The sequence below is a fragment of the Prionailurus bengalensis genome, chromosome E4 (genome assembly GCF_016509475.1).
Source record: "Prionailurus bengalensis isolate Pbe53 chromosome E4, Fcat_Pben_1.1_paternal_pri, whole genome shotgun sequence".
Lineage (NCBI taxonomy): Eukaryota > Metazoa > Chordata > Mammalia > Carnivora > Felidae > Prionailurus > Prionailurus bengalensis.
This window is the reverse complement of record NC_057360.1, coordinates 41,029,170-41,040,505: the sequence shown is the minus strand read 5'-3', so window position 1 is coordinate 41,040,505 and position 11,336 is coordinate 41,029,170. Positions and strand designations below refer to the sequence as shown.

At 53.8% G+C, this 11,336-nt stretch overlaps 1 protein-coding gene across 1 annotated transcript in view; it reads left to right on the top strand.

Annotated features, from left to right (window-relative positions):
- The first annotated feature begins 242 nt into the window (after positions 1-242).
- SYT2 (synaptotagmin 2) overlaps positions 243-11,336 on the top strand; it is a 109,029-nt gene continuing 97,935 nt past the window's right edge. Inside the window, exon 1 of the mRNA XM_043568142.1 lies at positions 243-477. The gene's annotated coding sequence lies outside the window, so the exon portion shown is untranslated. The remainder of the gene's footprint in view (positions 478-11,336) is intronic.

Here is an 11,336-nt window from a genome sequence, read left to right as displayed (position 1 = left end):
CCTTGAGCCGCAGTTGGGCTCCGGAGGTCGGGAGAGGGAGCTGGCTCAGGGGTGACAGCCCATCTCGGGTGGGGACGATGACGTCCCGCACTGGGTCCGACTCTCCCCGACCGGGAGCAGCAGCCGTGACCTTGAGCGGGAGGCGGGGGCGCGGAGGGGACCAGTCCCCGCAGGTCCGCCCCGCCCCGGCCCGGCCGGCCCCGCCCCCCGCGCGCCCGCGTCTCCTCCCCTCACTGCAGCGCTCGCCGCGCTCGCCCTGCCATCAGCGGCCTCCCGCCGCCGCCTCGGCGCAGACTGCTAAGCTCAGCAAGTCTTGCGGCAAAGGCACTTCGGACCGAGTTGGGGCCGGCGCGGAGCGGGGACTCCGGGCCCCGGGGGAACGGACGCCCCTGCTGCACCGTGGCCGGCGCCGCGCCCTCGCAGCCCTCCGCCCCCTCACTTCGGAGACCCGGGTTCCCTCCTGCTTGGCCGCTCCCGGTAAGTCCGTGCCCCCGCCCCCCACCCCTCCGCGCCCGTGGGGGGCACCGACTCCCCCTCCAAAGTTTCTCTGCCTGGGGCGGGTTTCCCGCTCCTGGGCCGAGGGGCCGCGGGGCGGGACCTGGCTCCCCGGGGGTGGGGGGAGGGTGGGGTCCGGGAAGTTCGGGGCCAAAAGGGGGCCGGGCGCCCGCACCGTCCTTCCGGGGGAGTTTGGACGCGTCCAGGTGGAAGGTTCGTTTTGGGAAGCTGGCCCCGAGGGGCGAGGAGCCGGCTGCTCTGCGGGTTTGGGGCGGGAGGAGGGAGCAGCTTTCCTCCCTGGGGCTCGGGGGGATGAGGTGCGGAGGGCTGCGGCCGGACGACGTCCCCGGAGCCCTCGGGCTCTGCGACCCCGTCGCTTCTGGACGTCCCCATCTACCCCCCGCCATGGCCGCCGGGGGCGTCTCCAATCCAGCTTCTTTAGCCCCCGCCTCACGCCTCGGGGACCACCCCCCCTCCCCAGCTCCGCCGTCGTGGGAAGGGGAAGGAGGGTCTGCGGGCTTTGGAGGCAGAGACCCTGGCTGGGGAGCGGGTGGGGGGACAGACTACAGGGACTTTCTGGAAGGGAGGGTCGAGAGGAACTGGGACAGGGACGCGAGAGGGGGATGGGAGCACCCCTCGCCTCTCTCCAAATCTCATGACTCAGCACGACCTAGGACGTCCCGTCCCTGCTTCAGCCCTCCTCCCCAGGGCTGGGCTCCTAGACCCAGAAAGTGCAGGCAACCCCAGCCGGCTATTCTGGACTCCTTCATTTACCTTCCCGATTTGGGGTCGCCCCTTCCCCTGCCTCTGTTCAGGCCCACCTCTCTCAGGACACAGGGGCTTTTTTTTTTTTTTTAAAAAAAACTAAAAAGAGAGAGGATTTATCCTTCTACCCCATTATCTCAGTCTCTCCCCCATTCTCTTTTCCCCCTTTTCATCCCCACATTCCACAAGTGCCTCCCGGACACCCCAGCCCGTGGCGTGGGGGTGGGAGGGTCTCGGAAGCCCTGCGTCTCCCTCTGCAGCATCCTCCCCCTCTTCACTGTAAGGTAGAGAAGTAAGTGTTCCGGCTGCTCTCTCCTGTGGCAGCAGAAAGGAGCGCAAGGACAGAAGCGGTGGTCCAGGAGGGGGCGCTGCAGTGGGGAGACAAGGGCAGAGTCCTGATGGGGTGGGTGGTGGGTGGACCCAGATAGGAATGGGGTGGGCAGGGGGATGAGGAAGTCCTTAGGCTCCTAGGCTCCGTGTACCCAGAGAGACGGGAAGGTGGGCCAAGGTCTGACCTGGAGAGCTGGAGGGTGCCCCTCCTCCTCTCCCGCTGCGGCTGCCCTGAGGGGGTCCCCCGTGTGTAATAATTATCCTCAACCTGAGCCGTCCAGCTCTTGGTAACCTGGGCACTTCATCAAGAGGGTGTGACCGTGAGGAGAAGGATAGCCCGTAATCTTTCTAAGTCGTCTCCCCCTGCTTAGGTACAAGTGCTGACTTTGGGCTGCTAGAAACATCTCTGTGTCCACCAGAAGTGCCAAAAGTAGAGCCGTGCCCTGTGCCCCTAAGACAAGGCCGGAGGGGCAGGTGGGAGGGGCAGGGTGGTTCTGATGCAGTGGGACGTGCCTGGTGAGCAATGGCCTGGCAGGCACTGCCAGCTGCAGCCTGTGTCAGGGCCCTAGAGGTGAGTCAGCCTCAGGGGTCCACACCAGGCAAATTGAGGCCTGGGCCAGGGAGCCCAGCCCCAACCCTGCTTCTCTTCCCCATGACCCTGGGAATGACTAGTGCCAGCTGAACCTTCAGTCCTGGGCTTCTCTCCTTGGTGCGGCCAGCCACTATCCTGCTTGGCACTTAGATCACTGGCTTCATCCTCTAGGACACCCCTGGGGGACTTGCTTTTTCTGGGGACCTCTTGGGCTTGACCCAGGCCCACTCTCCATGCCTTGCCCAAGGAGGAGCTGAGGAGCTTCTGGAAAGCTAAGAAAGGGGAAGGCAGAGATAAGTGTTCTATTCCAGAGTCACATAGACCTGACTTGCTGTCTCTAGGAGGAAGAGACCAGAGGTCATTCTCCCTTTCACCCTCAGTCAACTTCCAGGCAGATATGACAGGAATGTCCCTGGCACTGCAGAGAACTGGGGTGGGTGGGCTTTGGAGGTGGCTGGAGAATTCTCTTCCCTGCTCTCCCTCAGCCAGTATTCCCCAACCCCAGGCAAGCCTGATATCGAAGGACCCATTGCCTCTACCTGGACTCTGTCCTCTCTTAGCTGAGTCTCCTCTTTTCTCCACTGACCCTGTAGAGTCTGTGCAGCCCTCTCAGGAGAGTAGATTGAGGGGCAGCAGGTGGTCTGGGATCCAGGGTGTGGGAGGGACAGTGAGGATGGAGGGGGAGGACGTTGGGGCTCAGTGGGCTAGAAGAGCGACTCGTTGTCCCCTTCCTTGGACAGAAACATCCTCAGGGATAGTCAAAGGCTGTGGACGGTAGAAATGCTGTTTCACTTGGCTTTGGGATTTGGGCTTTCCTGATCTCAGTTCTAGCTGAAGCTGGATTGTTTCTCTTGAGCGACACACACAAAAGGTTCAGGTTGATGGAGATGATTTTTGAGAACTGGAGTGGCAGACCAAAGGGAACTATAGAGTGTTCACTCATTACAGGGTAGTGGTTAAAATAGGAGGCAGCAAACCCACAGGCTGGGGTTCATAATCCTAATTACAAAGTGTGTGCCTTTATCAATTCATATTTAATATTTATTAAATAGATATTTATTGGGGGGCAACAGATATTTATTGGGGAGCACCTACTATGTGAGCACCTACTATGTGCATTGTTTTAGTCACTGTGGATATAGCAGCGAACAGACCACAGTCCCTGCCCTTGTGGATTTTGCATTCCAGCCAGCCTAGGCAAATTGCTTAGCTACTGTGAGCATCGGTTTCTTTTTCTTTTTTTCTCTTCATTTTTTTAGTAATCTCTACCCCCAACACTTGAACTTACGACCCTGAGATCAAGAGTCACGTGCTCTACCGACTGAGCCAGCCAGATGCCCCTGAGCCTCAGTTTCTACATTCATTCAACTGTTAGCTTTTGAGAGTCTACTCTGTGCCAGGGGTATGTTAGGCACTGGAGATTCAGTTGGGAACAAAACAGACCTGGCTTCTGCCCTCATGGCACTTACAGTGGAGTGAATGGCACACAGAATTAAACAGACGTATAATTCATCACAATTGCAACAGCTGTTAGGAGGACATACAGGGTGGTTCAAGACCGTGCAGTGGAGTGACGTGACCAGGTCTGGAAGGTTTCATCTGTAAATCAGAGGTAATAATACTTACCCCACAGGGTAGTAAGCATTCAATCAATGATAACAATTAATATGGCCCACTGGACAGATACAACCCTAAATTCTGTACCTGAATAATCATCATACATGCAACAAGTTGATTATTCTTCCTCCACTAGGTCAGAGAAGCCAGTCCTAGGTTCTCATGAGAACGGGGAGTCTGTGATGGATAGTATAGTTTAGCGAAATGTCAAGTCATAGAGCCAGTATAGTGACTCTAGCCAGATTGCCTGGGTCCCTCCTGCTTTTGTCACTCATCCTGACTTTGGGCAAGTTAACCGAATTCTGCTTTTCAGTCTGCCCATCTGTAGAGTGGAGATAAAATTCCTACCTATGACATAGGTTGTATTTGGTGAGGATTAAATGAATTAATTCCTGTCAAGGGTTTAAAACAGCGCCTACCCCTGGTCAAGGCCATGTAAGTGTTTTCCATCATTATAATGTCACCTACGGGCCCTCCTAGCCCTTTCGCCGCCCACAGACAAGCCTCTTCCTTGGGTCTCCCCACTGGAGGGAACGCTTTCCACCTCTGTTAATCTTAAAAACTCAAAGGAATGAGCTGCTATAATTTCTTCTGTGGCCATTCCAGCATTTCTTCCCTCTGACTTTCAGGCAGTTTTTTATGCCTGACGAAGCCGTATTTTGTCAAAGCTTCATTTCTGGGAAGGACTTGTCTCAGCAGTACTTCTTTTTCATCCCTGGAACTGATAGTTCAGGGTAGTAGCCAGAGTGATGGGTATATTTGGATCTGGGCCTAGAGGGACCTGACCACTCATTGCGAGTTGGCTGCAGGGAGCACCTGGCTGCCAGCCCCTCTTCTCCCCCCACCCCCCAACACAAAGAAGTGTCAGCTTCAGGAAGGGGTCTAAAATTAAACATCAGGAAGGATGCCCCAAATACATGGTATGCAAGAGAGGTTCTAAAAGCTTCCTCCCTGGATAATTTCCAGACTAGGACAGACTTCCCCACCTGTCTGGTCTAGAGACCATATGACTGAATGCCAGGGATGGGGAGGTTGAATTCTTAGGGAAGTAGGCTATGAGTTGCTTATTCTGTTACAATAGTCACTGAAACTCAGAAGGTTTGGTGCCACCAGGCAGCTCCCAAATTGGGGGTCAGGAACAAGAAACGAAGAGGACAGCCCTGCTGTCATAAAGTCAGAAGAGGCCCTTGTTTGGCCATTTCGTCCAGGGCCTCAGGATTTCAGTGTTTGCTGTAGGCAACACTCACCAGCAGGTGTAAGAAATGGCATAGCCAGAATGTACCGACTGGGCACCAAGCAACACTGCCGTCACTCACCGAGCCTGCTTCTTTTTCCAGCTCCCCCCTTCAGTTCCCCTTTCTGTAATGAAGCTTTTCTGTCTCTCATCACTGCGGGCCTTAGTACCACAGAGGCCTCACAGCAGCCATCATGGTCCCATTTTATAATAAAGAGGCAAAGGCCCGGAGAAGTTATGTGACCGATTTAAAATCTTGCACCATCAAGAGGTAAGAGCAAGGTCTCGAACCCAGATCGTAGACTTTGGGGGTCTTTCCAGGCCACTGTAGCTAATTGGTCAAAGCTTCTCCCCAGTGAGCCTCCCCTCCCCAGTTCCCTCTCACCAGCTCTGTCTAGAGTGTGGAACTGGCCCACATGGTCAGGGGTCCTCAGTGTCATCAGTGCTTTGAGTATAAGCAGGGAACCAGTAATTAAAATCAGGTAGCAGACTTTTACAAAATCAGGCAGTGATCCTTTGGAGAAATGGAATCATCTCTCCCTCTCTGGTGTTGGGTTTCCTTGGGACTTGCCGTAAGGGCTCAGGCATCTTCAGGAGCACCTGCTCTGAAGCAAGGAGGAAAGAACCATCGTGGGTGGAGCAGAGCAAATGATGGGGCACTTGGGGAATCTGCCCCCAGCCTCAGACAGCCTTATCTGAATGGGGTGCTGGCATAATCGGCACCTAAAGCCTCTGCAAGTTCCCATTTTGGTAGAGTTTTCTTCCGAAGCCCAGCAAGACATAGGCTTGTGTACATCTGTGCGTGTCTAGTTGGTATCTGACTGCTTCTCTTCTTCAGAGAGTCCAGGATTGAGAAGTCAAGACCCCCATGGACTTAGAGCCCAGCACTCGACCCTCGCATAGAGGGGCAACTGGAGTCCAAGCAGTGTCTGAGCCAGAGCACATTGTTCCTGATTTCCTCCTCTCCTCCTTTTCCTTCCACTTCCAATTCAGATGGACTCAGCACCTGTTCTGTAAGAAGCACAAGGGATTAAAAAGGGAGGTCAGAAGAACCACATATCTTCCATCGGCCTGGGAGCTCCCCAAAGTCAGAGCATGGGGCTCCTCCTCTACTGGGTCCCCCCACTTTACACCTAGAGTGGAGCTCTGTTGCCAGGGTCATTTGTGATGGCAGGGTGCACGGTGACTGGGTTCCCAGAGCTCCCTAGCCCCAGGATAGCTGCCTGGCCAGGACCAGATTTCCCTCAGCCCTTGAGGCCTTCTTCACTTCCTCCCTCTGCAAAGAAACCGAGAAACCCAAGGGGTTCATCACTGGACGGTCTGGGACTAGGGTAGGGCAGTAGCTGAGCAGCGAGTCAGGGAGGCTCCCCTGAGGCATTTGTGAGGACCAGGTGCCTCTGGGTGGGACAAGGAGTCCTCAGGCCATGGAGACCCCTGGCAGGGCTTCCCATAACTGGGCTGATGCCGAAGCCCTGGAATTTAGCGATTAGAGAACATTGCAGTTGGAGGTGACATTCACCCATTACAATTATTCCATACTTACTGTTGAACGTAACTGTGAGCTTGGCAGTAGGGAGCCGGGAAAACTGAAAAGAATGGAGGAATGGGACAAGGGGGCCTCTTAGCTGGAGGATGGGGGTGGGGCGGGGAGAAACTTAACCCTTTCCGTGCCAGGCCGACTGAGGAGATGACCTGGAGGGGAGACGAAGTGGGGTCGAGGCCCAACAGCCCACTGCAGATGCAGGAGGTGACTGCAGCCAAATCAAGGAGGCTCACCCCTGCTTTCTACATGATCCTTTAGCATCTTGTTCCCCGAAGTGATTGGGGAAGAAGCTTTTATGCTATTTGTAGAAAGGAATTCCTCTCTGATGTCTAACCTTAGCTTTTCCTGCTTTAGCCCAACTTCATATCCCCTGACTCCTCCTTGGAGAGGAGGAGACCCTGACAGGTGGCATGAGGGTGTTCTGGGGAGAGGGCATGGGCTACCGGTGGTAGAGGTCCCCGAGCACCCTCTTTGTCTCTCATCTGCTGTGTTTATTTGGAGAAAAGCATGCTTAGTAAACACATACCCCTTTATCCCTATCCTCCTTGGGGCTGCTTGGCTCTCCATTTTCATTGTTAGCCATGGATCCCTTATTGTGCCAACTGACATGGATCAAAGTCACAGGCCCAATGAGGGGGGTCTGAGATTAGATGCCAGAACCTTTGGGTTCCTGTGTTCCACCCTGTCTGAGGAATGTATAGAGGATGAACAAGAGGCTAGTGGTTAAGTGCTCTGAGATCCTGGGGAAGCAGACCTGGGGGCTGAAATCCAGCCTCACCACTAGGAGCCAAGGAAAATTAGAAGTAAACCCCAGGAAACACAGGGTGGCTGCGGCTGGGATTGGGGTTAGCAGGAAACTTGGAGTTAATTGAGGGGAGGTAAGAGGGCTCCCTTTCCCAGTTTGACTCTCCCATGAGGAGGAAAAGGCATCACTTTAATAAGGCTGCCCTGGTTCCAGATCAATCCTGGCATTGCAGGAGGCAAATGGGGGAAGCACAACGGAGAAATTGGATTAGCTCTTTGATGCTGAGAACTGCACTTGCTGCTGTAGGAGTCAGGGGAGAAGCGAAGGCTGAGCCTGCGATTGTTACCTCAGCCCCCCAGGGTCAAGGGCTTCCCAGGGAGACCCCGGCCCCCAGCTCCTGCTGGTGGAAGAGTAGCAGAGGTACCCAGGGGTAACAGACAGTAACAGAGCCAGATCGTCACCCCTGCAGAGGCTGGGAGGTGTCCTCAGCCTTCCCCGGGGATAAAGACGGTGAGCCCCCAAGGCATGGGAAGGAGAGGTGAGGGGGGAGGCGGAGAGAAGATGCCCAACACCCCCTGGGTCCATGGCCCACAGTTGCGTGTTCTGCAGGGCATAACCGAAACGGCACGTGTGTGGCAGGGAGTCATATAGGCTAGGTTTAGGTCACACCTGCCACGTTCTGCCTGTGTCTGGGCAAGTTCCTTCAACTGTCTGAGTTTCAGGGTTCTCATCTGAAAATGGAGACAGTAACACACAAGGGATATGGCCCATGGGAAGATTACACGAGATGTCCTAGAACAGCCGTTCTCAAAGTGATCTGTGGACCCCTGGGAGCCCCCAAGAATTGTTCAGGGGGAGCCATAACGTCCAAACTGTTTTCAGAATAACCCTAAGGTGGTTTGCCGTTTTTAACGTGTTGGCAGTGATGGTCCTAAAGCAATGGGTTGAATTGCTCGTACCTCAGTGTGGATCAAGGTCGGGCACCAAACCATTCTAACCAATGGATTCTTCTGCATCGCACAACTGCTAAATAAATAAATAGATAAATAAATGCCAGTTCCACTTAAGACTTCCTTTAATGAAGTAGCAAAGATTATAAATTTTTATTAAATCTTCACTCTTGAGTGCACGTCTTTTTAATGTTCTTTGTGAAGAAATGAGAAGGGTGCAGAAAGCCCCTCTCGTTGTAGAGCTTGTGATATTTCACCTCCTTTGTAGATGAAAACAGTGAGTCTCAGAAAGGTGAAGTGAATGTCCCCGAGGTCACACTGCTAGTGGGCAGCAGAGTCCACATCCAGACTCTGTCCCCAGTGCCACAGTCCCCCAGGCTGCACAACGGGACGGGGGTGGGGGGTGGTCAGGCTGGACTGTGATAGATGCCTGCATAGGCAGCTATTCACAGTCCTCTATGTAGAACTGGTCGTGCTGGTAGCGTCTGGGCACTCGTTCTGTCCACACAGCTCTGGGGATGCAGAGGAAACCTGGATCTCAGTCCCTCCCAGAAGTAAAATCTCACAAATGAGGACTGGCAGTGCTTCCCTATCTTGTGTAGGGGACTTAAAGCCCCTCTTGGACAGGCCCTCCAAGGACCACCTGGTGGGAAGGAAAATCAGTCCTTAACAGGAACCCCTAAGAGTGAGGAAGTTCTTTGTGTCTAGCCACATTCTTCCTGCTGTTCTGAGTACCCGTTTCCTCTTATAATTCATCCTTCGCTGCCTCCTGCCAGGTGAGTCTGGGGCTCCATGTATACAGTCTGGCAGCCACAGAGAAGCTGCGAGCTGGGAGCAGAGTTACGGGCTCTGTCTTCCTGGACAACTGTCTGTTGTAATTAAGAGTTAGCACCCTGATCTTAGAGGCCAGGAGGTAACTGCTTCTCTCTCAGGAAGAACAGGCAGCCTTCATTGTCTCTTCCGTGGCTTTTGTGGCTTGGGCACTGAGAGAATGTGGTTGGTTCATCCTGGGAGGACAAGTGGAGGGCAGGGCAGGGAGGCTCTGGAGGACAGTGGAATAGCCACCTTCAGACGAGGTCAGGTGTCTGCACATGTACATCTGGCCCAACAGGGAACACTCGTCTCTCAGCTCTTCAGCAGCCACATGGCTGGGTAATTGATTATCCTGGCACATAGCTCCTTTCCCGGCTCAGCCATCCTGCGCTGCCCATCATAGACCAGGAATGGGGAAAGACTGAGACATAGTAAAAGATGGAAGCCTCCCTGATGAGAGGGTCACCTGAGCAGTTTGTCCTTTCCTGGGAGGGGGAGAGCATTGAGACCCTGGGCACTGTCCTATGGGGTCATTGAGCTAAAGCAGGATTGGGTCCCTGATTCCCCACTCTCACAGTCCCACGAATGTATTTTTCTCCCTCTGGCTCTTCCTCTCTACCCAGGAGATGTATTGGAAACCGACCCTGGGCTTGGCGGCCAGTGGGCAGGGAGAACTCAACAGTAAATTCGGAAGTTCACAGACACAGGATAGGGCAGCCTCCATAGGGCAGGTTGGCACCCCCGGGACTCTCAGTTTGGGACACAGAGCTCTGGCCTTTAGCAAGCTAGGCGGATTCCCAAAACAGCCCCTCCCAGGGTCCATCCCATCACCCTACTTTCAGAGAGCATTTCTTGCTGGTCTCTTGTCTGGGGATTGTGACACCCCAGAGCACTTGCCTCAGAGGAGGGAAGATTCACAACTTCACATAAACACACAGATGCAAACCTACCACACATACACACAGCTCTTGGCAGGTTGCCTGTGGGCAGTGGGGCCTCCCTCTCACATTCCTTGGAAATTGAGAATGAAATTGGATCTGAGACCAATCTTCAGGTTGGAGAAGACTTCTCCAGCTGACATGTGGTCTCTCTTTCCCACCACATGCCACTTCCCTTCTTGGCTCAGAAGTGCTCTGGGCAGGGTCCTAGGCTGGGGTCTGGCTTGGAGGCATGGCCGCTGTGTGGTCTCCTTGCAGACTTTGGACCCATGGTTTCTCCTATAACTATTGCTGCCTTTCCAGGCCCTGTGACAGCTGCCATCTGTGATTAGGAGCTAATGCAGGTGAAGCCTACTTGGCTGTGACTGTTAGCTTAGACCTTTCTGGAGGCAACATTGATGGGGGACTGTGGTGCTCAGAAGCAGGAGACATGGTGGGAAGGTGAATGAGACAGTGTGTCTGGGGCCAGGTATTGGGGCACCTGTCACCGCCCTAGTGACAGAAGTGATGTGGGGGAGGTGGGGGTGGGGAGAGAGATAGATAAGAGAGCATATAGACTCATTAAATACTTTCACTAATGACTTTAGGTGAAGGGCTCACCTAAAGCAAAGGGCTGCTTCAAGTGTACATACCCCATAGTGATAAGACTCTTTTCTATGTCCCAATTCTCTAGAGAAGGAAAAGTTGTGACATTGCCCCCCTCAGTATTAGAGCCAGGGCAAGAAGCTGGGACCCCTAGCATTGCAGGGGTCACATAGGTCACCCCTCCACAGGCTCCCATTCATTCATTTATTTATTCATTCACTCATTTGTGCAACAACCATTCATGTGCAAGGCTGCAGTGGTGACAAAGACAGGGCAGACACAGTCCCTGCCCTCATGACCTTTATAGTCTGAGGGAAGAAAGACACTGAAGACAAGAAACACACAATTGATTATTGAATTACAATTATGATAATTGATGTGAAGTAAAAAAGAACTCAACACTCCTAGAGTTTATAACGGGGGCATCTAGCAGGGTGGGAATAGTGGGTATGTGGCCACCATGATTCATGAACTGTGGAGGAGCCATAGGCACTCCTGGGCCTTCTCTTGGGACTTCAGGTCACTCCCTGGCATTGCCAGGGAGCTGGGAGGCAGGCTCTGCATTGTGGAGGGCAAAGGAGAGTCTTACTCTGCCTCTAATTCCCCTGGTGACCCTGAGTTTGTCATTTTTCTTTCTTTGTATTTGTTCATTCCTCTGTAAAGTGGAGATATTTGACTAGAAATCCCTGCAGTCCCTTCTTAGGGTCCCAGAAAAAGCATTAGAGGTTT